Source organism: Phocoena phocoena, chromosome 8, assembly GCF_963924675.1.
Source record: "Phocoena phocoena chromosome 8, mPhoPho1.1, whole genome shotgun sequence".
NCBI lineage: Eukaryota > Metazoa > Chordata > Mammalia > Artiodactyla > Phocoenidae > Phocoena > Phocoena phocoena.
The window spans coordinates 6,136,721-6,164,387 of NC_089226.1; the positions used below are offsets into that span (position 1 = coordinate 6,136,721).

Genomic DNA, 27,667 nt, shown 5'->3' on the forward strand with positions numbered 1-27,667 from the left:
GATTTACCTCTTTCGTCACGGACACAGCTCTGCATGTATCTCACTCACAATCTGGGCGACGAGAGACACAGATGAGCAGCAGTTTGTTTTCTTAGTACAGATGTGATTTAATTTTCCTTCCTGCAAGGAGGCCAGAGGTACCTGCCTTTATTGTCTGCACAGCAAATAAGTTTTGTCTTTTTCCCTGCCTAAAATGTAGGGTTTTCAAGCCCATGCCGTGGGTCAGGGCACATAGTGTGTAGCTGTTCTGGCACAAGGAGGGAAGTTGAGCCCCAGGGTGCTACCTGCAGACCTGCCCACGCCAACCCACCCCCCACCCCCACCCCGCTGGCCCACAGCTCAGTGGGAAACCAACAGACTCCCTGGCGACTTGTCCACGGGTGAGGTCTTGGTTCCTCTGTCACTGCCTTATGGGGAGCATTTTTTCCAAACACTTAATACCCTTGGGTCCCACGGTCATCCCAGAGAGGAATTTGTATATTCACAACACAGTCCTCATGTTTTTATCTGGGTGCTCCCGAATGAAGTGGGGGCCCCACCCCCTGCTCAGACAGAGTCTCCGATGGGATTTGCCTCCCTGTTCACAGTATTCTAGGTCCACCCTTTGCTTCCAGCTGTTAAGCTCTTCTTAACTCTGAGTTAGGAATGTGGAGACAATCCCCAAATCTATCATTTTTCCTTGTCAGGTATCTACAGCTCCAGTTTGCTTTTTTTTTTTTTCAGTTGGGTTGAAGAGCTCTTTCTCCAGAACTTCAGTAGGTGTTTTTCACATTTGCAGAAACAGGCTATTTGGCTACTTTTCTTGAAGCTCTGTGCCTATCTATGTTACCTTTTTCTTTCACTTGGGTAGTTCATAGTCTCTATGCACGTCCAGAAGGAAATTGGTCTGTAGTGTAGGTTACAGCAGATCCAGTATCGCTGGCGGGGAGCCATGCTGACAGAAACACTCAAAATAGTGCTGTTTGAGCCATAAATATTTATTGATTATTTGGCCAACTTCTTGATATTTCTCAGGTGCTTTCCAGTTTCTGCTGCTTGGGGGCAGGCCTGTCACTGGGCACTGGGAAGGTGGCTTCTTACTGCCCCATCACCTTTTCCCCATTGTCCTTTTTCTGTAGCATTTCGTTTGGTCTCAGAATTGTAAGATGCTGACCCAGATGGTGCTTTAAGACCCAATGTAGCATTGGAAAGTTTTAGGGTACTGGATTTCAGATCTTGATGGTGTGTGCTTGTAATTTACCATCCAAACTGGGACACTTTTGAGAGTGTAATGGGTGCTGAGAGATAGACTAGGACTGTCCCTGGAAATGGGGCGCATACCACTTGGACACTGATTTGGGACAATAATATTCTTTATGATATCTACTTAGGCCACCCAGAGTAAGCTAAAAGGACCAAATTAAGAGTTTGAAGAAATTCAAGTTCAGTGTGGTTTCCCCCAAGCATGAGTTATATTTGTAAATGTGTTTTTTGACACATAATATAATATTTCTCAGCACCTGGGAAACAACTAAAGATCAACCTCAAATGAGTTCACTTTAAGCGTTTGAAACCTCTCGGTAGCTTTGAGGAGCTATGCTAAGCTGTCGATTTTTGTTTTGCAGAGTTCTGTAGAGGAACTGTAAACTCCCTGCGTGTAGGGGGTGTGTGTGTGAAAATGAACTTTTGAGTCGGGGGAAACGCCATCATTACACACGTGAAGACAATGACATTTTCCCTTTGTTTCGTTTTAATGTTTATCCAAGATGAGAAGTTTTACGTTGGGATCAAAAGGGGCAAAAAAAAAAATTTTTTTTTTGTACCGTTAAAATGGGTAAAAACAAAAAGAAAAGTAAAACAGCAAGCCCTCAGTTTTTTAGGGCGGGAGGAAGGGAATGGAATAGTGGATTCAACCGCAACATTCCGTTTGGCTAAAAAAGAAGAGAAAAAAAGAAGAGAGGTGACAGGAGAAGAGTTAGAAAGTCTGAAAGGACTAACGAAAGAATGAAAGGAGATAGTGAAAAAAAGATCAAAGAATTTAAGCGATGTTTCATAGACTTTTGGAAAACCCCCCATATGGACCAAACATTGCACTTGGGTAAGAATTCTAGTCCAAGTGGCCAGGTGGGTAATCTGTTTCCACTCTTTGCCTCTGTAATCATTTCTGAATACTTTACATGCTGCACGGCTGTATGGCAGGTCAGGGCAACCCAGAGGGAATAATCCTTGTGCTCTAGGTGCTTTCATGGGTAAAAGTGCTGGAGGAGCCTCATTTGAACTTGTGAAAGTACGTGGGGATCAATGATTCTATTTTCTGTGTCTGTTGGGTGCTTTCTCCCAACAGTTCTAGGTTAGAATAATTTCCTGGGTCAGCTTCAGGGAGACCATGGGTATTTCAGAAAAATTTGGAAGATGTGGTTAAAAACAAGGAGAGGAATATCTTAGATAGAACAGCGTGGGGAGAATGCTGAAAGTTTGGAGTGAAAGAAAGGCTTACATAAATATGAAGAAAAACACCTTGATTGTAGAAAGGGAGGAGAGTTGGAAGTGTGAGACCAGGACCTATGTGAGAGCGTTTTGCATCTCAGGATGAATTTTGCCTTTGAAAGTAGGGAGATTTTAAGGGCAGAGCAGTGTTATTGAAAAGGCTTATGAGAGAGGTGATTTGTTTTTTCTTTTGGTAGCATTACTTTACCTCCCAGTCATACTGTTAGTTGTTAAAACCTCTATATCAGTTTATCAGAATAAGCGTTAAACCTCAGAGAAGATGACAGATCAATCAGGTACATATTTTCAAGGTACAAATGGAAAATAAGAATCTAGGTTAGGCCAGGGGGTTCCTAATCTGGTGAGTGTTTGTAGATACATGGTTTTTTGAAGTATATATTTAGAAACCCCTACTATGTGCCGCGTACTATACCTACTCTCAATTAATGATATTTTTGTGCAATTAGAGTTTTGTGCTGGGATAATCACTGTCGTTACTTATCATTCATGAGAGTGTGTGGTTGAGTTTGATGTTCAAATACCCTTCAGAAAATCCACTACAGGGCATTTTCAGTGGAAGAGTTTCCATGTGTTGACTTCTATAGTTCTAGGATTTATTTTTCTTTTTCCTATCTATTTGAGATTCCCTGCCTAGGTTTTTTTTTTTTAATTCTATACATTATGCATTGGTTATCTTATATCATTGAAATACTAATTAAATGTGTGGACTGCAGTGAGGATTCAGGACTAATAAGGGGAGGTCTGTCAGCCTGGTAGGAGTACATTTTGTACACTCAGAGCTGAGCTGAGTGTCTACTCTGGGGAACCCATCATTGCCTGGAGACCCAGGAGGCCTGGATTCTAGCCACGGCTTTGCAACTCTTTGTCTGTGTGACCTTGGGCAAGTCATTTCTTTTTTCTGAACCTCCAGCTCTTCATCGTTAAATAAACTCACTGGAGAAGATGACCTGTAAGGTTTCTCTTAGCGCTGATAGTGTCTGAATCTAGATAGCATTTAAAATAATGAAGGCTTAGAGAGAGCATGGAATGTCATTCAAGAGGTAGGCAAAATGGGGGTATTTTTCTCTTGGTCCCCATATTCTGTTCATCACAGTTCCATCATTGGGAGGATTTTGAATGCATTCGTGAAGATTACCTTTCATGGGGAGAGGCATTAGGAATTGTCACAGGCCTTGCCTACGTTTGGAGAAACACATTGTCCCTGGGGTGACGCTGGACCAGGCGTCATACCTTCCTCTTGGTCCCTCTCCATGAAACAGCTTCCTTTTTCCATCAGCCTTTGCTACGGTTGCAGCGGAAAGCAGCTCCAGCGCGGGGGGTCTGCTCTGGAGGAAGGAGATGTAGGCTGGGGGTCTGGTAGGTGAAGCAGCCAGCAGCCCCAGCTGCATCCTCGGAGCCGAGCGTGTGGTCTGAGCCAGACCTGTTTCATCTCGGCTACTCCTTGTCAGGGCGCTGCTCTGGGCAGAAAAGTCCCCTCCTGCAGCAGGAACGCATTCTGCTCAAAGCCACCCTGGTGAGGCCCGTGCCTCTTGTGTGTACCAAGGCAGGGGCTGGGCCCCTGGCTGCTGGGCGCTCGGGAATGGGGTCTGGCCCTCCCGGAGGTGCTGGCTGCCAGGAGATCCCACCTGCTCTGGTTTCCCCGGGTCCAGGAAGCTGCTGCGAGTGTGTGCTGGGGCGTGGTGAGCACAGGCTGCCGGCCTTTCAAAGGCTGCATTTACAGCAGTGGAGGCATGGCGCCTGTACACAGTCGTTATCTGAAAATCAGGTCCTGGATGTTATTGCTACGTTTTGAGAAAGGTCTGACACAGTTGCCCTTTTCTTTCAGGAGCAGGGACCTAAGATCGGCGTGCCAATTTGGGGGAAAAACAAGAAAAACTGCCACTGATAAGAGGGCAGGGTTGATCTCTCCGTAATTGTGTAGGCATCTCTCATCTCGTTTTTACCTTTTTCTTGTTTTTTTCTTTTCTGTTAGTTATTGGATGCCAGCTTATTAACGTGCCAAGAACCTCATTCTTTTACCCCTATCCCTGATAGCTAACTAAGTATTCTTCTCATCTCTCAGATGGAGAAACCATGAGGTTAAACAATGTGCCCAAGGCCACACAGCGGGTGAGCGGAGTTTAGATTTAAGCCCAGCTGCAGGTCACTCCAAAGCTCACTCTTCTCAGAAATATTTGGATATTTGTTGACTTTGGGGAAATACTAAGGTCTGTTTGTGCCTATCGTTTACCACTTCACGTATTACTTGGTTGTGATCTGGTAGCATTTCGCAGTTTGACGTGGGACTTACTCCCCCTTTTAGCTTCACAGTCCCCTGAGTTACAAATATGTTACAGGTAGGGAAACTGATGCCCACTTGTGATGCCAAGTTCCTTTCCCAAGGTAACTTGGTAAGTAAGTGGCAGAGTTAGAACAGGAAGCTGGAATTCTCCAGACCCCTTGACATTTCCATTCGGCCACACACATTTTAAATATTTCCTTGATTGGATGAATACATAGTGCATTCACGTTACTACAATGGCTGCTAAACATTAGCCTGAGGTAGAAGTATTAACGAGGCATCCTCTGCTCTTTTGCTGGAGATTGAGTTCCCTGCATATTTTCTATGTATAGTTAGTCGGTCCCCTGTAGACAGTTGGCTGACGAGTGAGCTTCAAGTGGGTTGCACAAATCACTATCATATGGGATCTGGAGAATTTGCACAGCTTTCCATGATGCCAAACCGCTGGCCAAACTTTAAGTAGGATGGTAGGTTAGTTCTTTCTCAAGAAGTAGAAAAAGGTGAGTTACCCCCCAGGCTTCTAGACAAAGATGCGGTTTTCCTCCGGGGTAGGCTGACTTTGGACTTTGAGAAATGCATTTTTTTTTTTTTTTTTTTAATCTAAAGAGTTTTGAAAAGAACTCCTGTCCAACCCCCGTTTCCTTATATTGAAATATATGCTCATTGCTTTGGTCTTCTGAGCCTCAGTTTACCCTTTTTAGCAAATGAGGTCCACTTTAATGACGAGCAGGAACTTCAGGTAGGCAGAGGAGTACCTCAGGATAAAAAGTAAAACAAAACCCAGAAAACTTGGCATCTCATGCTGCATGCTATGGGAAAGAATTGCGCCAGAGAGGTGTACAAGAATTACATTTTCGGTGAGTTATGTTTTTCCCCTGTGAGTTTCCATTTGGGGCAGGGGCATTTGCTATGGCACCGGGTGTATACACTTGGAGTTTAGTGAAGTTATATTAGATTATCCCCCTAATACAATGTGTTGTTCCTTAGCGATAAAAATAAGCCTTCTTCCCCCCGGTTTGGTCATTCTGAGAACAAGAGCATTGCGAAGCCAGATGACAGGTTGTCACACGGAGAAGTGGCCCCTTGGCATGTGGTTGTATCCTTGGGAGTGAGTTTAATTCTGAATGGCCAGCAGTGCCCTCGGGGGCTTCTGGATTACTGGGGAAGAGGAGGTGGGGATGGCTGTAGAGCTTGGTACACCTGATTGCAGCCAGAATGGAGAATAGGTTTAAGTTCGGCATTTTTGAATGTGGGCGCTAACTTTAGTCTTGTCAGGAACATTTAGTCTTGTAAAGCAAATCTTACTGTGGCTGCCAAGTGTCGCCTCTTCAAAATGGGGTTCAGGCCTCCACTTCTGAGTCGTTTTGGTCAGGCCTGCAGTGTGCTTGGCCTTCCATTTTCCTGGTTGGAGCATTTTCTGTGTTGGTAGCCAGACAGGTCCACCCAGATAGGTGCTCATCCTTTACCTTCTGCCTGGCATGAGAATCAGGATACATGATTCACTTAGAGCTGCCAGACTCTAGCCACGTCTCTGCGTCACCTGTCACCTCCGTCAGCTCCGTTTTCTTCTGGAAGAAGGGCGTTCCTGGTGGGTGAGCTGCCTTTGCTTGGAGAGAGTGGGAACATTAATGAGCTCACGTTTACGGAGAACTCTGGAGGCATCCGTGATATAAGGAGTGTTATTAAATTTCTGGGAGATATGATACAGAGTGGCGATGCTGAATACCTAGGAACTCTCTTAAGGGTGAATGGGTGTGTGTGTACAGGAAATGCATCCTTGATTTCACATCAGATCAAGAGTTCAATCTTACACCTTCCTTACCTCCTAATGGAAATCAAACATTCTCCAGAACTGCTGGGTGCTTGTTTTTGGTCTCTGTACATATCTGTGCTTCAGTTTGGAGGCATGAGAGAAGTGAAACTAATAGTTCTAGAGTACCTGCTGTGTGCCAGGCACTTTGCAGAGTGCTTCACACAAATGATCACATTCTTTAAACAACCCTATGATGTCGGTGTTTTATTTTTTTTCAATGTTTTTAAATTTTATTTAAAAAATTGTTTTTATTGAAGCATAGTTGATGTACAATATTGTATAAGTTATAGGTGTACAACGTAGCGATTCACAGTCTTTCAAGGTCATAGTCCATTTATAGTTATTATAAAACATTGGCTATATGCCCTGTGTTGTATTATGTCTCCTTGTAGCTTTTTTCGTACATAAGAGTTTGTACCAAGGTTGGTGTCTTAACCCCCATTATGAAGATAAGAAATTGAGTCTCAGAAAGGCTGCAATAATTTTCCCAAGAACTCTCAAGTCACAAATTTAAACTTAGATCCTTCTAATTACAAAGTCCTACCAACTTAGAATCTGTTTGGAGAGAAAATTTGCTAACATTCTCATCAGAGGCTTTGATTCTTAGTGCGTCCTTCTGCGCAGTGTGCTCTTTTGGGTTCCTCATTATTCTCAGGCTAAGAAAGAAAAACATCCAGTATATCTATAAATATATATCACTGGGATGTGTAATAGAGCGGAAGCCAAAGACATAGTTCCCATCGTTTCCATGTGCATTTTCAAATTCAAAGTGGACAAATGAAACGTAGGTACCTAAATTTACTAATGCATAGAGAGAGTTGGTGCTTTTGGCTCCATTTTCCAGATTGGGAAATCAAGGAATGAAGTAAGGGCTCCACCCATTCTTGCGAGCCCTCCGGGGAGTGGATATTCAGAGGCACACGTCTAGGCCTTGAGGCCACTTGATGCAACAGGAATGTTGGTAGAAAAATAAACACACACATGGAATGAATCACTGTCTGCATGATGGACCTGGAGTTAGCCTCTGATTCATTTGGAGATTTAAAAAGAAAAAAAGAAAAATCTCTTTATTTCTGGATTTCTGAAGGCCTCGCTTAGGGGAGCCTTGTGGCTTTTCTACGTCCTCACCTGTGATGGATGGCCGGACGGGAGAAATTTGAAAGTCCAGGCCGGCTGCAGTGTCTCCAAAGGGTTTTGGGTGCTGGATGAGCAAAACAGCAACTTCATGTTTTAGATGAGATCGGGCCCCGGCGACTTGCTGCTGGATTCACAGGGTCGGGTTGGCGTGAGCTACTCACAGGCATCGGCTACAGGCAACGAGCGGTGACCGAGGAGGATGAGTCCAGTCTCCAGGGGCCCCGACTGCCTTGCTTTGTAAGAAAACACTCACAGTGTTTTTATGGGCAAGCCAGTTCCAAGGAATTAGTATTTGAATTTCCAAAAGCTGGTGCAAGATACGCAGGAGGCTCCTCCCACACAAACTAGCCAGGAATCTGAGAATCTTCTTCAAATTCCTGTTCTAATGGAGCCTAAACGCGGTCCACTTTTTTAGTCATTGGAGTTTGGTTCTTATATCCATCAGATGGTCTGTTTATGCCAAAGGTTTCTTAGCATCATCTTAAGATACAGACGCCTTCTCTTCCCATTCGGTAGATGAGACCTCATAGTCACGGGGGAGGGATCCATTTCTGGGTGGCTCCACAGAAAGTCCTCTTTGTGAATCCCACAGCCTCTCATTCATGACATTGGTTGTGATGATGGCTCTCCCTGTAGCCACCGCCCTGTCCTGGAAGGAGCAGGGTTTGGAGGTGAGACAGACCTGAGTTTGAATTTTCTGCTTGCTAATTTGCCCTTCGGCAACGTATTTAACTTCTCCAAGCCTTCCTTGTGTAACCCTTACAATGGAGGTAATCATAAAGAGCTTTCAGGGCTCTTGCAAGGATTTGAGATAACGCCTGTAAGATACTTTTCCACTGACACAGGGTCTCGTAAATGGTGTGTTATCCTTGTGTCTCGTAGGCCGCCATTTCTGTACAGAGGCTCTTTGCTGACAGCGCCGTTGCTACTTCAGTGGTTGTTAGGACTGTGGTTACAGAAAATTTTCCACTCGACACCCCTGTAACCAAGTGGGCCGGAGCGGTCCCTGTGGCCACTGGTAGTGTTTTCTTCCTCTCACGCACACTTAGCAAACTTGAGCTTGGCCTCAGGTCATGGGTCCGACTTTAAAAGCATCACGTTCAGGCCCTGGCCAGGTCAGCGGGGCCGGTTCTTGGAATTGTCGTTATCAGGATATAGAATTATTTTAATTGTCCTCTTCTTTTCTTCTGGGAGGGACCTAAGCATGTGAGGTTCAGGAGGAAACCTCTACGACCTGTCACTGCAGCTGGCCTGGAGTAGAGCTGCCTCCTTCAGGCCCTCCACGTTAGCTTGCTGCTGGGAAAGGCCAGGTCAGTGAGTCCACGCGATGCCCTCCTAAAGATAACGAGCCTCGGGTCGGAAGAAGGACCACTGGCCTTGCTTCCTTCTCCACACCCCGTGTCCCTTCTGTCCCCCAGCAAGTGCCCAGTAGACCCTCGCAGTACTAGCCAACTTCCGCTAAAGCGCTTCGCAACTGAAGACGCCTTCTCTGGAATCTGCCTGTGGCCAATTGCAGTGGTTGATTTACAGCCGGAATCCGGCACCTGGAAAAGGGGATCCTGTGTCTTTAAACAGCTGTGCTCCAGTGTGTGTAAATGTGCTTGCTAATCCAGTGACTAATTCTCTATATTATAAAGCAGCGACAAGCGGGCTGCCAGGGCAGGGCTGGATCCCACCTGGAGTGGTGTGTTAAGGCTCAGGGAATCCTTTCTTGAATTCTGCCACACCACCCGTCTCTGGAACGGACTGGACATCTCATCTGTCTGTTCCCTGCACCAGAATCAGAACTTGGTTCTCCGGATTCCCATCCTGCTCTCGCCTGTCCCCTCCCCTCCAGACCCTGGGTCAGTTTATTTACTCACCCGAGGGTAGAGCCAGCGCTGCTGCATCTGAGTCAGGGCTGGGGAACCAATCAGAGCTGCTCTGGGGCATTCCAGGGGCCCAAACTCATGATCCCTCTTGGAAGAGAACTTTCCAAAAGGTCCCATTTGGTCACAGTGTTGCGACTGCACCTTTTCTCGGTTCATGGCCAGTGAGCCTGGTCCCCTGTGTGTATGCCTGAAGCCCTTTTCTGTCTGCCCTTCCTTTTTTTTCCCCCAGGGTTGGGAGAGAAACCTTCAGAAAGAGCCAGGTCTGATGGAGATTTCCTTCTCCTTCAACATCGAAATATACAAATGCTAATGTCACTCTCCGTGGGCCCTGGGGCAGCCTCTTCTGGGCACTGCGTCGTGGGGTGAGGCGAGCTTGATGCTCTCTGCCTGTCTCTTGGAGTCTGTGGCCTCCCTCTTAGTCCTCCTGTAAGTGGTCCCAGAAGTTGTAGCCTCCAGGCATCCGCCTCTGGAAACGACCTCTCCCAGTGTTTCCGTGGCCTCCCAGTGAGCGGGCCTGTCTGCATCTCTTGAGGCTTCCCTGTGGCCGAGGTCACAACGATGTCTCTTCCCTCTCACTAATGCCACCCACCTGCCACTGGAGTTGTCCTTGACACCTTGGCCCCTCTTCTTCCTCACCCCCCTACACTCCAGACGTCGGCACCCTTGCCCCAGTGCTTCAGGAAGCCAGCCCATCACTGGAGAGGTGGAGAGGTGGTCTGTGTGCTTCTGGGAAGGGTCCATGTCTCCCAGTCACCGGGAGGTGTTCCCATTGCTTGGCTCGTAGCAGGTGGCTCATTAGCTCTTTTAAAAAATATATATATTGCTTTTTTAACTGAGATATAATTCACATAATATAAAATTCACCATGTTAAAGAGTACAATTCAGTGGGTTTTCGTACATTCACAGAGCTGTGCAACCATCACCAATAACTGACTTGGGTACATTTCTACCACCCCTGAAAGAAGCCCCCCGCCCATGGCAGTCAGTAGCTCTTTTTGCGTGAAGGCGTGCTGGTCAGGCTGTCCAGCAGGGCACAGGGGGGCGTGGAGCTGTGTCTCCTGGTGAGAGCCCCCACTGCTCTCCCCTGATGCTCCAAGCACGGACCCACAGACCCGGGAAGCTGGGGACTCGCTTGTTTTGGCTCTGCTGTGTAGGAAGCTAGTGTCTGTCTGGGCACAGATAATGAGCCCTTTCACTAGCGGCAGGGCTGTTCAGTCCCGGAGCTTCGGGCTGTGGTGGCTGCAGTTTCCTAATGGCTTCTTGATGAGGCAGAGCCACTTAGCAGCAGAGGATGAGGGCTGTGTATCCGCACCGGGTCTTTCCCTTTCCCACCTGAGGCTGCGGATGGACAGTGGCTTCTGCTCCCTCCCCTCTTGCATTGATCATTTCTTCTCTGCTCTCCACCCGTTGGCCTATCAGACCCATTGATCTGGAGATGGGATCTGCCTGGTGGCTTCTCAGCCTCTTGGGTTTGCCCCTGGGAGAGGCCTCCGATGCTGTCTGCTCTGGGCCAGTGTGGGCGAGACTCTGGGGTCGCCTTAGGGCTGCCAGAATGCCCCGGGCTGGTTGTTTGGGGCCCCGTTCTGAAAGGAGAGAGAGAGAAAAAAAAAACCTGTGGAGGCTACAAGAGACCACAGCACAACCCTTAGCTGTCCGCACTCTGGATGCATTTGCAGTTAGAACAGGAGCTGCTTGTATGGCTCCAGGACCTGGCCTTTTTGAGGTAGACTTATGGCCTTGTTAATTAGATGCGTCAGGTTCAACTTACAGGCCAGTGCCCCTGATTTTATGTTCTGCCTTTGTCAGTGGGGTTGGTTGTATCCCCTCATCGCCATCACCGTGTCTTCTTTACCCTTCCAGCAGGACTGGAATGGTTGCGTCACAGACCTTGTGGATGACGCGATGGCGCTCACCTCTTCTTTCAGTGCTTTTTAGATGAAGGTCACTGGATCGCTGAAATTAACAGCCGCCTTCACTCTTTCTGGATAGATAGGAGTAGCACCCTCAAATTTTAGACCTGTTACGCAGAGTGGTTTCGTGCAGTTGAAGTTGGGTGTTGGAGATTCTTGCTTTATGATCCCTGGCATTCAGCTGGGATCCCTGCTGGCAGGAAGCTCTTCTACCGTAGAGCCTGGCCATCGTGATTGAAAATTTATAACCTAGAGCAGCAGCGGATCCCATCCTGGGCCCATTATATCCCGTGCTTTTTAGATCTTTGGATGGCTTATTCCTCTGTTGTTCTTACGAACCTGGGGAGCAGTAGAGTTTGTCTCGAGTGATGACCAGGGCTTGATAGCAGCAAAGACAGGAGGGAGATGTCTCTCTCCCAATCCACCACGATAAGGAAACAGCAGTGGTGCAGAGGACAAAAAATACTGGCGTGGAGCCAAGAGGTCTCTAATTAGTAACCACGTGATGTCACTCCGCTGAGCTTCGTTTTCCCCATCCGTAAGAGAAAGGGGTTGAACTAGGTGATGTCTCAAGTCCCTTCTAATCCTGTGTGTTCCGGGATCGATCGGGAGCCCTGTGGGCCACCTGACCAGGGCGGGCGCTCACCCACCCTCATCTCTATGGCAGCTTCCTCTCATTCATCTTGTAATTTCGTCGAGTTGCCAGGAAGGGGAACATCCCTCCAAGGACTTGTTAAAGCTTTATAGCAAATTCTGTGAATTCCTCTTTTCCCTTTTTGGCCGAGGATAAGCTGTGTGCATCAGATAACAGCGAGGGCAGGACAGCGGCGCAGAGGCAGGGAGGAGTGTGAACGCGCAAGCAGGGTGCGCGTGAGGTACTAGCTCCTACCCAAGGCCATGGAGAAGGCCAAAGCTGAAGAGATATAGGGGCCAAAGTTCTAGATCTGGAATACCCGGAAGCAGCCTCAGATGCTAGGTTGAGCAGGGAACCTAATGGTTTAGGGAGAGGACCCATAATCCCTTGAAGCTGTCTCTCAGGGTTCTAAGTACCTCCCTAGCAGCTCAGGAAACTTGAGCTGGGACTCAGATTATTCCCTAAAACCCTTAAAGCAACAGGATTTCTGACTCCTCGTTAGGGATGTACGTTTGGATTTACTGAGCTGAGTGGGGCCTTTATTTCACGAGTTGTTGAACATGTAAAGCCTGATGCTGTAAATTCCAGATGCTCCACGTTAGGGCCCTGGCATCGGTTTTTGGTGCATGTAGCTGGTGTGCATTTTGGTGCACTTAGCAGGCGTCTTTGAAGACTGTGATAGGTCCAGAGGAGCGCTGTCTCGTGCGCTTGCCAAATATACTATGGGTGGGAAGTTTTGCATCTTCTCTGATGTCAGTCTCTTAGGGGCGGGAACGTGTGTTCCTCTGCCTTCTCCCTATATTCCTGCCATGTGGCTCCCACGTGGTTCTCTTGAATGACACAGGGATGAGTCAGCAGGGCCCTTGGAGAAGAAGGGGATGCTTACTTAGCCTGTTGGGAGCAGGGGGTGGGGGAGAAGTCAAGGAAGCAGTGTTTGAATGAGGTCCTGGACCACGTCGGATGGCCCAGGTACCCACTTAGATCTTCACAGTTTGGTGCCTTTTAGGTGGTCATAGGTTTCAACTGGGTTTCAGTCTCCACCATCTGCCTAGGACAACAGTGTATAGGGGCGTTTGCTTGTCGTGGCCTTGTAGGTGGCATCTCAGATATCCTCGCATCTCAGGTTCACCAGGCCACCCTACAGATGGTCTGACCCCTGAACATCTGGATCCCTGCACTCCTGAAGCCAGCGAAGAGAGTGTGGGAAGGAACACAGTACGCCACTTTTAATCACTCGCTGGTTACATCGGTCCCAGCTGTGTGCAGTGCGTGCCTGCTCTGTGCTTAAGCTCTTAGGTTACACGACATTTAAGTGCTTGTCTCCAGCTCCCTCCCGCTGTGGTGACGTTACCTGGGACGTTCTCAGTGAAACACCCTAAGCTCTTTCAATGGAAGGGACGAAAGGGATCTTTTTCGGGTTCCTTTCTACCTACTTGGTGTTGGTTTTCCAGGAGCAAGGAGCTTGATGGCAGGAACTCGAAGGCATGCGTGGGGAGCTTAAAGTTTTCCTTAGGGGGGCGTCTGTATGAATCCCTGGATGTCTTGCCTTTAGGGGATTCCAGCTTTGCAGTTAGGATTCTGAAGTCTGTAAGCTTGGACTGGATCCAGGGCGTGCAGTTACTGACTCTGTCAGTTGCCGGTCAGTGCCAGGGCTGTCGGTGGAAACTCACAGTGAAGCCCTGCGGCAGGAGGGCTGCTTGCAGGGCCTGCTCCAGGGTCCCTGTGCCTCCTTCTCCAGCCCAGGCCCAGGCTCTGCTCATTTTCGGTTTGGTGTCTATCACAGGCTTATGCGACCATTGCTGGTCCTTGTTAGTAAGCCTCTAGGAGGATTAAGACTATAAGTAACACAGCTGGGAAGGATTAAAATTGTCACTCCAAAGTTATGTCAGAGCAGAAGATGGCATTTCCAGAAAATAGAGAGACTGTCCAAAGAGGATGAACTAAAGGGGAGTCAGAGGCCTTTATTGAGATGTGGGGCACACATACACGTGAAGATCAGCCCTCAGCCTCTTTATGCACCAAAGAAATGAGGAGGGAACGTTCCCATGAAGAAACACTCTGAGGGGGACTCCAACCATGTGTCATTACCAGACCCGACGGGACCGACGGGGCTGTTGTCTCGGGAACAAGAGAGTTGACCTCCGTCTAGTGGTCAGGCTTTCCGTGCACCCCTGCCTTCATTGCTCTGGGCTGGGCCGAGCAGCAGTTACAGTCTGGACCTACCCCTTCTCCATGGTGGCTGTATTTTAGCAGTAGGCACGCACACTTCTTCACTTGGCTGAAGAGATCCTTTAGGCTAAGAAGAAACTACTCTGTGAGTGAAAAAGGAGCCTATTTCTAAGCAGGCAGTGTTCCCGGTGACCTCATCTTCCTCCCAGCCCAGATCCAGTTGGAGCTGTGCGTACAGGGCAGAAATCCAGTTCCTCCTGTCTGGGACTCACAGTGGCAGATAAAAATAGACCAAGACTTTGTCTGCAGCCATTGTTCTCTAAGTGCCCATTGTTTCTGGAAGCAAAGTGGCTGTGGCTCTAGAGCTTTAAGCTCTGCGCGCTCTCTCTCTCCCTCTCCCTCCCCCACCTCCCCCTCCCCTTCCCCCTCCCCTCCCCCACCTCCCCCTCCCCTTCCCCTTCCCCTCCCCCCTCCCCCCTCCCCTCTCCTCCCTCTTTCCCTCTTTCATTGTGCAGGGATCAGAGTCCCGGCTCCCCCATTTCCCTCAGCCGCCTTTGCACTTGTCTGGAGCTCCCCAACTGGTAGATCAACAGACTCCACTGAAGATTTTGTCCAAGCCTTTCCATGATTTGTGGCCAAGATGTGGACCTGTGGATCCAATGACTGTAAAGGCAGGAGGATTTGTAACTGGTTGAGCAGCTAAACCCAAAGCGTCTTGATTAACGTGTCAGTATTGGAATGATGCCTCGTCTCTGGTGTTACGTTATGGGTCACAGTACTTGGTCGTTGACGTTTCAACGTTTTTATCAGGGGCTCAGGTTAGAGAGGGATGCAGAAAGTATACTTCAAAATTTCAAACGATGCAAAGCTAATAGGGTGAGGACAGATTCATGATACAAAAAAGATCTCTATGCATGGAAACATGGACCCAAACAAGGTGAAGTTCAGTATGGATAAATGCAGCCTCTGCATGAGGTTAAGGAGACTCAGTCAGTAAGTGCAGAGCTGGCTCAGTCGCGGCGCCTATGCAGAAGGTCTGGCGGAGCACTTCGAGTGAGTGGCTTTTGCAGTATGGCTGTCAGAAAGATCGGGGTTGGTCTGCACCAATAGAAATGTGGTCATCTCCGTGTTCTCATTTGTCTCCTGAGAAGTCTGGTTCACCTGTGAATGTTCACGATGCTCTTTAGGGACACGGACATACAGGAGTGACCCTGGGTGGAGGCATGGCCAAGCCAGGCCATTGTGAATGGTTGCAGGAACCAAGGAATTTTAATACCTGGATGGAAGTGATGATCAGGGGATGAGTAAAAATATTGAAAAGCTGATAGATGAAGAAAGATTAAAATTGTACTGTTTGATTTCAGCCAACAGCACTGGAGCCAATGGTTGGAACTCATAAGAAGGCAGACATTAACTCAGCGTATGCAGTTGTTTTAAAACAATTATTGCAGTCCTTAAGTGAAACTGAGTGGCTCAAAAAGTAGAGAGTGGCTGAATGTCTTAAGTGAGGAGTTATGCTAAAGGACCCCTCCAGGCCTTCCTGGGGAGTGTAGCCATCCTGTCCCAGATCCTGCCCTACCTCTGATTGTCATTACTTCTGCAGATAAACCTTTGTGGGTCTGGGAAGCTTGGCCGGGGGTGGGGGGGGGGGGGTGGATCATGCACATAGAGCGTATTGCTTCAGTGCCTGTGGTTGGCATTTGGAAAACGGTTGGCATTTTGAGATCACTTGTCTCTGTACTGGGAAAATGGACATAGATATTCTTATTTTTCCCTGTGGTTTCCCTGGGTGGAAAACAGACAGTTGCAGTGTGTGAATGTCTATGAGTATGCTTTTGCCCTCTCTGTCCAGATTTATTTATTAAAAGAAAAACACATCTGCATAAAAAAGCCTTAGAACACAGGAAGAATGTCCACTTTGTTTTTCTTTCTGTAGCACCGAGACATGTGGGGTTTCAGCTTCCTCCAAGGGGTTTTTGAAGACCGGCTTTCATCTCAAACAAGGCTTTTTCCCATTGGAAAAAACAGCCCATTTTTTTGGTTTGAAAATATATTTATATAATGTATAAATAAATAAGAAAGACGAGAGAGAATTTCCTTTCAAAATTTATGGAAAAATGCTGCTTTCTGAACATCATTAATTGGGAGTAAGTTGCTGGCCCTTCCCAGCCCACTTCCACTCTGCCATGTGTCCCTTTATTCTGGTTTAAATTTTTCCAATATTGGCTTCCTCTGCTCTTCCCCTTCCTTCCCTCTGTTCCCTTCTCTGCCGTCCATCCGCCCTCCCCCATCTTCACTGCCCGCTCTGCCTCTCATCTCCTCTCCCAGCTGCTCCCTGTCCGCTCGCCCCCACTCCTCCTGCGTTGCTCCTAAGTCCCTCTTCTGCTCTCCCCGGCAGCCCTCAGCAACTAGAGCCCTCACTGGAAGAGGCCTGTCTCTGTGTTTGTTTCCTGCGTGGGAGGGAGAGGCAGGCCTTGAGAAAACAGTTCAAAAGTGCAGAAAAACTCCACCTCTTCCAGCCTAAATAAAGGGGCTCCACTCCATCTGTTTGCCCAGATTGTTCCTTTGCCCACCGAGAAAACTCATCCTTCACCTGGACCAGCCCGGTCTTCCTAGAAATGCTCAGACGCCCCCTCCGTGCCCGTCTTGCCCCCAGGCCAAGTGCGGAGGGGGCCCCGCGGGGGGGGGCCTCTGACTCAGGGTCCTGGGTGGGAGCCACAAGCTCTGGTGTTGCAGCTGCCGTCTGCCAGGAGAGTCCCAGGGATGGAGGCGCTTCCTTTGTCATTACTTTCTCTGTAATGAAAATGACGGAGAAACATGAAAGGAAATGTTTTTGTGTCCATTTCTGCCTCCCCTGCTTTTGACTCTGTTAACAGGTACGGGTGGAAAATGCCCGGCTTTCGTGCCCGGTGCTCTGGGTTTGAGTGCTGGTAAGATCAGTCAACTGGCCTGATTATCTTGGTTCAATCACTGAAGTACCCTTTGTGAGCCTTCATACCCTCACCTGTGTGACAGAGAGAATACTAAACCCTTGGTTGTCCTCAGGCTCATAGTAGAAGAGGGGAGAAAACATTTTCTAAAATGTAAACTTCTATTCAGAAAGCAGCACTGAAAATCATAGGTGGGAATCAAGTGACATGGAAATGCATTGGTCAGCCTGATTAAACAGCATCTCCGGGGCCTCAGAGGGTGAAGCATCAAAGAGTAATATGTAAACTGAAATCGCGGAAGCTGGGATAATAGCAAGATGTAGGATGTCAAATATTTTCCATAGTCTTCTTGAGTGGGGTTGTCCTTTGCCATGTTGTTGCCAAAAGCCTTCTGACCCTGTCATGAGTATTTTATTTATTTATTTTTTTCCGGTACACGGGCCTCTCACCGCTGGGGCCCCTCCCGCCACGGAGCACAGGCTCAGCGGCCATGGCTCACGGGCCCAGCTGCTCCACGGCATGTGGGATCCTCCCGGACCGGGGCACGAACCCGTGTCCCCTGCATCGGCAGGCGGACTCTCAACCACTGCACCACCAGGGAAGCCCTGTCATGAGTATCTTAATTGAAGGCAGGACAGGGCAGGAGTTTGCCCTGGCTCAGAAATCGAAGGATGGGGGGGAAACCAGTGAGATGCACCATGGCTCTCTGCGAACCTTGAAGCTGAAAGGACCCAATGTATGTTTTCTTCCAGGGTAATATAGAGACCTTGCCTCTGTGTTTTCCGTGACAAAAGAAGTGACACTGTTCTGGGACATCCAGGACTTGTAAAATGCCTGGTGTGGAGTCAAGTGTAACTTGTCTATGTAGAAACTGATTTGAAACATGTGATATGTTCTGTGAATGGCTTTGAATGACCATTAAAGAACTTTATTCTTTAAAGTACCCTATTGAGGCGGGCCTTCTATGCAGGAATCCTAATCTTAATAGCTAAAACATTCTTTTAAACTGTGAGCATGTCATTCATTTAAGGGTATGTGTATGGCTTGGGTAAAATGCAGCTTGGGTTCTGGTAAATACCAAACATGAAGAAAAGAGTTTTGAGCACAAAATTACAGTTTTGTTTTGTGCCGTATAGACTCTAAGCTGGCAGTCTTAGGAAGTTTTTAAAACCAAAAGGCATCTTAGGTCCCCTGGATCCTGGAGCTGTTGTCATGGCAAAACACACATTCTAGATGATTACTGCTACAAAAAAGATTTCCCCCATAGCGGATTGGAGGATACAGACTAGGTAAGGAGTCAGTCTGTCTGCTAAAACAAAGAGCCAGATTCAGGGGATGTCAATTTCCATTTATATCTCAGAATCTGATTTTTACATTCATTTTCTCAGTTGCTTGGTCCCTGGGGAAATCGCCAGGTTCCTTCCCCTTGCTGTCTCTCTAAGCTTTGGGAAATAAAATCGTATATATTTTTTTAGTCTTTCTATTTTACAAGACACTTTTCAGTTCAGTTCAAGTCACCAATACTTTATTGAACACCTACTAGGCTTTGGTATTTTCACACATATTTAATTGAATCCTCACTGCCGGGTAGGTAGAGAATCCTAGCAAGTGAAGGATGCCCCTGAGCTCTCAGTGGTCCCCGAGGACTCTCCCACACACCCTCACTTGCCAGAGCTGCTGGAGAAAACACAGAATTAGGAGCCATTCCAGCAGGACCCATTCATTCAGATATTTCCTCTTTCAGGCCATGTGCCCAATGTTTGGGGTGGGAGATCTGAACTGTTCTAAGTAAGGAAAAGAGCAAGAAAACCAAGCTGCAGGACCCAGGGGGCAGTTCTGCTTTCTGGCGCAGCTCCTGGAACGGAAGAGCCTCTCTGGGTTTCCCTGCACACCTGGGATTGATTTGGGTTTTGCTCTGACTTGGAAACATTTGCTGAGGTGGAGGTTGGAGGAGGGGTTGGGGAGGAAAGAAATAAATCCAGTGATTAAAAATAGCTTGTGCATGTCAGGTGCCTGAAGGAATTGGGGAACACGCCCACAGTCCCTTTTGTCTGGCAGGTCTAAGCTCCTGGCTGCCGAATTACAACCGCTTTCATTTGTTTTTCCTGCTCCCCTACCATGTAATGGTCAAGGGCTCATTGGAACCATGTGTGAGCCTGGTGAGTCACCAGATCCTCAGGACTTCAGTGGTAATAATGTGTTAAAACTCCTTTTGGGGGATGGGACGGGGGTGGGTGAGGGGAGAAGGGAGAGGACTGAAGTCACTTCCTACAGATGTTCAGGGTCCTCGGCTGTCTCTGCAGCCTTGGTTCCCAGGCCCAGCTGCTGGGCCCGCGGCAGGCTTCCCTGGGCAGTCTGCAGCCTGCTTTGCCTCTCAGAGGACCATCCCTTTTGTCCTGGGACAAGTTCCCTCTGAGAAGAGGCATCTACCTTTGAGGTGGTACGCTGTACTCCAGCAGCGTGCTTCATTTCCCCGAGGCAGTAATCGGAGACTGGCTCGAATTTTTGGTCAGATCATTGGAGGGTGAATTGGGGATTTTCTGTGCAGCTTCTTTCTCCATCCCTCAGAGTTTTTTTTTTTTTTTTTTTTTTAATTCGCTGGTGACTTCAAGGGCATTGGTATCAAGAGAAGGACCAAAGCCCAGTTGTGTCTCCCTGACTGATAAGAAAACTCTGTTTTGGGGTCAGGGTGTCCCATCATTTGGGGCAGCGATGGACTGCTTGGTTGGGTTGGGTGGTCCAACCATGGCGCTGAGCTGTTCTTGCTGAGCTCTTGCTGGCGCCAAGGGTCCTGCTTGTCTCTCATCACTTTGTCACTTCATTAGGTTTGCGAAAACGGGGTCGAGGGGCCGAGGAGGGACACATTTCCCTTCTTTGCATTAGCCTCAGCCAGAAGCTTTGTGGATTATACTGACTTCCTCAACAGGAAGCCCTGCCTTGCCAAGTTTCTAGCGCCTGTAACGGGATTTGGAGTCAGGAGTGTAGGACAAAGAGGACCCTTCCTTCCTAGTTCCAATGCATCCTTGCATGAATGAGAGAAAGGTTGAATGAGATTCCTTTTCACAGCCTTCTGAGATACTAGTGTCTTCACTGGGTAAATTCTCTTAGGGACCAGTAACAACTTTCTAAGGACAATGTTGATTGTTCAGAATCAGTCACTGACCACAGCCATTTTGCCATTTCTGTTGATCTGAAGGGGTAAAGGTGCCTCCTCTCTTATTCTAGGCAGTTTGACATCTGCCCTTTGGGTGCTGGCCAAAATCCTCAGCTCTTTCTGCCCACTCGTAGTTACAGTTGTAAGTTCCTGAGGACCTTAGCAGTCAGGAGGAATTACCTCTGCAGTCTTTTGCTTGTAGGACGTGGTGGTCAAAGGAATGGCTGGCTGCCCTGATTTGAAATCATCCCTCTCTGATCCAGCTTCATCACTCTCCAGATCATGATAATGTTGCTTTAAAAGAAGTTCTGTGGCTCGAGTGGACCAATGAATGAAATGTAGACCTAGATTTAAGCACCGTGGAAAGTAATCTGAAGCCCTTATTTTCTTTTTCCATGAGCTTATCTGTTTCTTGTAAGCTTTCATGGTATGATCCTCCTTTATCTCAAGAATATCCTCGTGACAATAAAATATTTGTGGGCGAAATGGCATGTTGCCTGGGATTAGCCCCACAGTTCCTCTGTGTTGGTGGGGAGGAGACGAAATCAAAACTGGTAGTGTTGATGGATTTTGAATAGGGATTTATTATACTAGTCTCTCTACCTTGGTGTGTGTTTAAAAATTGGCGTAATGAAAAATTTTAAACCCTATGAGGGATATAGACACTACCTATCAACAGACCTCTTTTTAACAATGCACTGATGGAGTGGCTTACCCAGCATGATTACATAAGTGGCAAAACTGAGAACCAGTGGGTTTTGACCAAAAAGCTAAGGCAGCAAGCCCAGTGCGTTGTCCCGCTGTGTCTTTTCCCCCTGTCTTCAGAATCTTCTCTTTCCATTTGGGACAAGTGTCCTTTTTTTTCTTCTCTGTATGAATGAGAAGGTTTCTCCTTGGTCCTTTCACTTTAAGAAACCTATTTCAGCCAGACTTTATGTAACTAATTAACCTTATATTATGTGCACAATTACGCATCAGGGTGACTCAGGGGTGAACGCAGACAGGGAAGGAGGCCAGGTTGTCATTTACCGTGTGTTACTTCGTATGGAAGGAAGGAAGCCTCAAGACCCTTGGTTCCAAGAAAGGAAAAGATTACAGCCGGTTCTGTCAATGGCTTTTAATTATGTCTTTATGGGGCGAGCTATATGAAATTCTGGATTTCTTCGATCCAGAAATGGTCTTGTTTAAGTTTTTAATTTACTGACTCAAGTGTATCTCATTTTCAAACTGAGAAATAAAAGTCCCGTTTTCTGTGTCTCAGCTGTAGAAATGTTAGTGTTCTTGGATTTCTGATCCATTCCTGTTTGCAGCAGCAGTGGCATTGAATGGAAAGACCTTGGACGTGTGAGAGTTGAAAGATGGAGTTTAAGGCAGGCTCTTGATCTCTTGCAGTCTTGGTTTTCTGATCTGTGAAGTGGGGGTCCTGTAATACTTTCCCAGGCCCCCCGGAAGCTTTATGTTGTGAGCATCTTGGGGAACAGTATATGGGAGGGGTCTCGGTGGACCGTAGCGGTTTTCAGATGTAAGGCGTATCATTCATTCCTGGTGTTTCTTTCCTGCTGCTATCGATTGGGGCAATACCCACCACCCGTGGCCGGTGTCGTCATGGTAACCCACCAGGCTTTGGCCAATCCAATGGCTGCACAAGACTGGAATGTGCACCTTGGATCTCTAGTCCATCGCCTAACCCTCGGGTCCCAGATGCTCCAGTCTTCCTGCCATTTATTTGAGGATGGTGAGAGGAGGAACATCTCAGTTCAGCAAGGCCATAGGTCTTGAACTTCTCCTGGAACCAGCGCTACTTCAGGCTTAGACTCTAGGTAACATTGCTGACACGAGCCGTTCGGTTTCAAACGACTTAGTAGAATGGTATGAAAAGTCACGTGACATGTCGTTGATGGGTTCTTGGGCGCTGGGCAGTCCTTAACTTTGAGTTCCATTATGAGTGAATTGAAACCCTTGTTCCACATTTGACTTAAAACATCCTTGGGCTGTATAAGCTTTTGTTCAGGATTAGGTCACAGTGAAAAAGAAGCAGATGTTTCCCTGCATTGAAAAGGCCACAATTCATTGTGTTCCTACTGAGTCAAGAAAAACTATCTGCTAATTTCTACTCTGATACTGTGCAGTCTTGACTGGACAGAGTTTGGGACCGTTATTTGCTCACTAGCTTCTGTACAACTCTCCTCTCAGAAATCTGGGTGATTCCTGTAAATATTAACTCAGATTTAGGGTCCTGAGGAATAACCCCTGGGTCAGAAACCGAATATACTTGTAATATGTTTATGTTTCATAAATACACTTAGAGCCTCCACCGTATCAGCCTAGTATATTTCCAGGTCAGGCGCTCAGCATTTTGAAACAAATGTGTTATTGCAATTCAAGATATTGCAAGTACGGTTATTAGCACAAAGGCAATTTTAGTTCTTGTCCATAAAATACAATTAGTTAACTTCTGTGGAGCATTGATTAATTTATAGATGCTGTTGCCAAAATTAGAAATATTTTTGGCACCTAATAGAAAAGTATTTTAATAGGTAATGAGATAAGGTGTGGTCGGAATAACAGAGATGCCTGCCTGGGCCAAACCATGTCAGCTTCTCCACCTGTGTAACGATTTCATTATTTTTATTGGTCAGTGTAATTGACAGAACCGCCACAACCATGAATGAGGGCATTTTTACATTCGTATTCTTCATGATGAGAGTTTAATGTTTTATGTTAATACCACTTTTGAAAGTGGTTGTTCATCATCATTTACATGCAGTGCCTGTGCTACTAAAAAAGACGATCCTGACTGATGGTTCATGCACTTATAGAAGAGTTTTGATTTTTTTTTTTTTAAACCTTCCATTCCACACTTCATGAAAATAGATGAAACTCTGACTTTCCTGTCTGAATCCTTTGGGTCCAAAGGCACTGACACGCCTTCTCCTGAGCTCATCAAGTCCAGGTGTCCCAAGTGTGTGGTGCTGGCTTTCCCCAGCGGGCCTGGGAGCACCTCTTCCAGAGACCCAGTGCTCTGAGTCCCCAGTCAGGGGCACAGCCTTTGGGTGCCGTGCAGCACCATGTGGACCAGGCTTTTGAGAATGGCACTGAGGTGGACAAGTACAAGTTAATTCCAGCTGCTTCCCTTGGAGAGAACAAGCCAGAACCTGGAAGTGCCGGCTCCCTGACAGGACGTGGAAACCTGCATGGGGAGTTGTCAGCCCAGAGGCCCTGTCCTGGCCGGACTGCTGGGGCACGGCTGTGATAGGAAGCAGACTCCGGGCTCTCTGCTGTCATCCTCAGCCTTCACATCACCCCAGCATCCAACTGCCCAGGCTTTCCTGTTCAGAAGATGTCTGGGGCCTCCTAGCCTCATCCTTCAGTTCCAGTTTGCAGCAGAACCACTGCTGGTCCATTTGGCCTGGCCCACATTTTCCACATGCATTTTCCTGGCCCACTTCTGCCATCAGTAGAGTCCTTTTCATCGAGTCATAAATCCAGTGGAGGGAACAAACACACACAACAAAACCCACACAGTTCAAGTTCATGAATTGGTGTCGGATGGGAGCGAAGGGAAGGAAAGTTGATTCAGATTTGGAAGACTTTGAATTCATCCAGCGTTTGTTGATTGACTCCTGTGCTGGGAGCTGGGGTTGCTGCATTTGTTCCTTCTTTCAGAAGCGATACTCTTGGTTAAATAGAGAGCCCTTTTCTCTAAAGTCAAACTGACTTCCACTCTAAGGGAAGATCTCCTGGACCTGTCCCTTAGCTGTTCTTGGGCGAGGAGAGTGGGGACGAAGGGGGAGCACTGATGTCTTTCTTAGTGACTCATGTGATGATTATTCCATTGTTCAAAGGGCTGGATGTTATGTAATCAACATTTTATCCCATCCCCCTACTTTTCCCCCCTAACAATCTGGGATTTTCCAGCATTTTGTCAACCTTCCTGGAAGTGTGTTGATTTTTCCACTAGGCTTTTTTTGGGCATGTCCCAGGGCAACCCAAACTCTCCACTCCCTATAACTTCAGATCCCCCTCAGTGCAGGGCCTGGGAGAGCCACAGCAGTGAACCCTTCTGTTCTTCTAGGGCACAGGGCAGACTCTGGGTAGTTTCCTGATAGCACCGCTCAAAGCAAACTGAGGGAAAGAGCTGCCTGCCCTTCTTTCTTGCCACATAATTTCCATTCATTTTGATATTCAGAGGCAATATATTTGTTTCTTTTTTCAGAGGTCACCAATTATCATTTTTTTTCCCCTCCTATGTTTCCATTTTATCCAGCCAATAACACATTACTTACATCCAGGGAACTTTTTAACTAGCCAGGGTTTAGAGATGGCTGGTGGAGGAACTTCTCTAGCGGCCCTGCCATTTTCTGTCAGTTTCATATGAGACACTGAAGATTCAGGGTGAGCAAGCGGGCTTCTGGAAATTACTGCAGTAAAGGGCATTGCTGTCTAAAGGTCACAGGACAGCTAGTAGGAATTCTCAAGTCATTTCTTTGCTTGTTTGCTTTTTGTTGGAAATTGTGCCTGAGGTGAATTTGGAGGCTTTTTAGCTTGAACCATATCTATGTATCTTGGCTTTGAACATGGTCTGCGAGTACAAGAGGGACACAGCAGAGATAAAGATGCATGTGGCAATAGCAGAGGAGGACGCATTTGTGGACCCGCAGGTGTCGATTCCTCATTCTCCTTCACCACCTACATAAATCGAGGTTTATAGGTGTTACCTCCTATATGCATGTCACATCTGACCACTTACATTTCCTGCAGAGCCATCTTCCTAGCTAAAGCCACCATCATCCCTCACCACAACTGATACAAGAGCTTTTTAACAAGTCATCCATTTGGAGTTAACCTCCTAAACCATTCTTTACCGGCAGCTAAGGCGATCTTTTTTTTTTTTTTTTAACCCATTTTTAAAAATTGTGGTAAAGTGAACATAACCTAAAATTTACCAACTTAACTATTTTTAAGTTACAGTTCAGTGGGATTAAATACACCCATAATGTTGCACAACCTTTGCCACCATCTACCTCCAGAACTCTTTTCATCCTGTAAAACTGAAACTCTGTCCCCAGGACACAACCCCCCATTCCTTCCTCCCTCCAGGCCCTGGAAGCTACCATTCTACTTGCCGTCTCTACGAATTTGACAATTCTAAGTCCCTTGTATAGTTTGTCTTTTCAAGACTGGCTCATTTCATTTACCCTAATGGGAAGGCTCATCCATGTTGCAGTATATGTCAGAATTCCCTTCCTTTGTAAGGCTGAATGATATTGTGCTGTGTGTGTTTATACTACCTTTTCCTTATCCGACTCATCTGTCGATGGACGCTTGGTTGCCTCCGCATTTTAGCTACTGTGAAGAACGCTGCTATTAACACGAGTGTACAAATATCTCTTCAAGACCCTGCTATCAGCTCTTCTGGGTATATAGAGAACTCCTAAAACTCAACACAAAAAGACAAATCACTGTATTAGAAGTGATCAAAATGCTTGAGTAGACATTTCTCCGAAGAAGATACACAAATGACCAATAAGCCCACGGAAAGATGCTCAACATCACTAATAATTAGGGAAATGCAGATCAAAACTATAATGTGATACCACTTCACATCTATTAGCATGGCGAATACATGTGATAAAGATAAGGGTTGGCAAGGAGGTGGAGCCCTCGTGCACTGTGCTGGGGCTGTAAAATCATGCAGCCACTGTGAGAAACAGGATGGCAGTTCCTTGAAAATTTAAAAATAGAATTCCCTGGGGCTTCCCAGGTGGCGCAGTGGTTAAGAATCCGCCTGCCAGTGCACGGGACGTGGGTTCAATCCCTGGTCCGGGAAGATCCCACGTGCCGTGGAGCAACTAAGCCCGTGCGCCACAACTACTGAGCCTGCGCTCTGGAGCCCACGAGCCACAACTACTGAGCCCGCGCGCCTAGAGCCCGTGCTCCGCAACAAGAGAAGCCACCGCAACGAGAAGCCCGTGCACCGCAACCAAGAGTAGCCCCCGCTCGCCGCAACTAGAGAAAGCCCGCGCGCAGCAACGAAGACCCAATGCAGCCAAAAATAAATAAATGAATAAAATAAAAATAGACTTACCGTAAGATGATATTCTTCAAACAAAATGTCGTCATGTCATTCCTCTGCATAGAACTCTCCGTGCCTGTTTTGCCCAGGATACAATTATAAATTCTTTAACACACTCCTTACTTACGTTTTCAGCCTCCTGTAAAGCTGCTGTCCCCTTGATCACTCCGCTCCGGTTGCATTGATCTTTCTGATACTAAAACAGGCCAAGGTTCCCCTCTTCCCCCATCTCAGGACCTCCATCTGTGCTATTCTCTTATCTCGGATCGCAGCCCTCTAATTTTAGTGCTCATCAGGATTACCTGGATTCTGTGTTACAAACGGATTTCCGGGCTCCGCCCGCTCAGAGGTTCTGATTCAGGAGGCCTGGGTGGGGCTGAGTTCTCCCAGGTGATGCTGATATGGCTGGTCTGGGGACCACACTTTGAGAACCACTGGTCTGGAGTAGTTTTTAAAAAACTCCTGTGTATCCTTCAGGTCTCAGGTCAAACATCTCACTTCTAAAGGAGGCCTTCTCTGATTCCTCCAGACCTGCAGGACTCCCTGTTATGTGTTAACACTGCATCTTCTACTCCTCCTGTGAAGCCCTTACTGACATTGTATTTGAACGTTTAACTGTGTAAATAGTTTTTTTAATGCCTGATTTCCCTGCCAGAATCTGATATCCAGCTCCATCAGGGTAGGGATCATTACTGTCTTGTTCACTGTTCTTTCGCTAATCCCTTGCGTGTAACAAATGCTAAATAATTATTTACTGAACGAATGTTGTTACTTCCTTTTCATAGGTAACAGCAAGTGTGTAGAAACATTAATATTCTCAGTGAGTGTGAAGGATGGGTAGGGGCTATGGGGGAATTAGTAGAGCTATACAGAAAGAATAAACGTATTTTGTCAGAGAGGCAGGGCGTATGAGGCAAGAGTCAGGTTTTTCGTTTTTTTGGGTTTTTTTTTATGGGCCCTACCACATTGTGGAAAGCCCCCCAAATTTTACCTGCCCTGGTGAGGATGCTACTACAGTTATTTCTCAGCTTGTCTTCTTCAGACCATTCATGCTCCCTTATGTTTTATGGGTGGTTAATTACCTAGTTAGTTTTATCTTTAAAATCGAGGTCTAACTGACATGTAACCCTATGTTAGTTTCAGGCGTACAACATAATGATTTGATATTGGTGTCTCCTGCACAGCGATCACCACCACCCGTCTA

At 47.1% G+C, this 27,667-nt stretch overlaps 1 protein-coding gene across 4 annotated transcripts in view; it reads left to right on the top strand.

Moving 5' to 3' along the window:
- The window catches only part of ETS1 (ETS proto-oncogene 1, transcription factor), a 125,331-nt gene that overhangs the window by 67,578 nt on the left and 30,086 nt on the right, over positions 1–27,667 (top strand). The gene's annotated exons all lie outside the window — the stretch shown is intronic.